Here is a 518-nt window from a genome sequence, read left to right on the forward strand (position 1 = left end):
CAATTCCAAGCCTGGTTTGTCTGTATTTTTCCTTTTTTTGTTTGTGCAAGTAAGATTTGAAAAATGCATGTGGGTTTTGAAACTCCTGCTGCGCCAGCCACGATTTCCCATAAAAGGGGGAACATTTATTTGTGTATATGAAGTCCTGGACAGCAGTGCTTGGTCAGACGTGAGACAGATGTATGTGTGCACAGCTGTTTGTGTTTAAGGACAGAATACAGACATAAATAAGGTTAGATATCCTTGGTTTGATGCTAGAATATTTTCATACACCATATTCAAAGGAATATCTGTCATAACTGAAAACAAGGGGAAATTTATCAGAAACAGAGCACAGACCCTTTCCCCAGAGCCAGGATAAACAAAACCAATATGGGCCTATCAGGCTATGGTCTTGTAAAATAAACTTCATTGTACAAAAGAAAACCACCTTACTTATTCATAAAAATATTGTCAGATATTAAAGTCAGATAGTACTGTCTTCTATGAAATTAAAGAGTAGAGCAAGATTTTTCTGG

Source organism: Prionailurus viverrinus, chromosome B4 (genome assembly GCF_022837055.1).
Source record: "Prionailurus viverrinus isolate Anna chromosome B4, UM_Priviv_1.0, whole genome shotgun sequence".
NCBI lineage: Eukaryota > Metazoa > Chordata > Mammalia > Carnivora > Felidae > Prionailurus > Prionailurus viverrinus.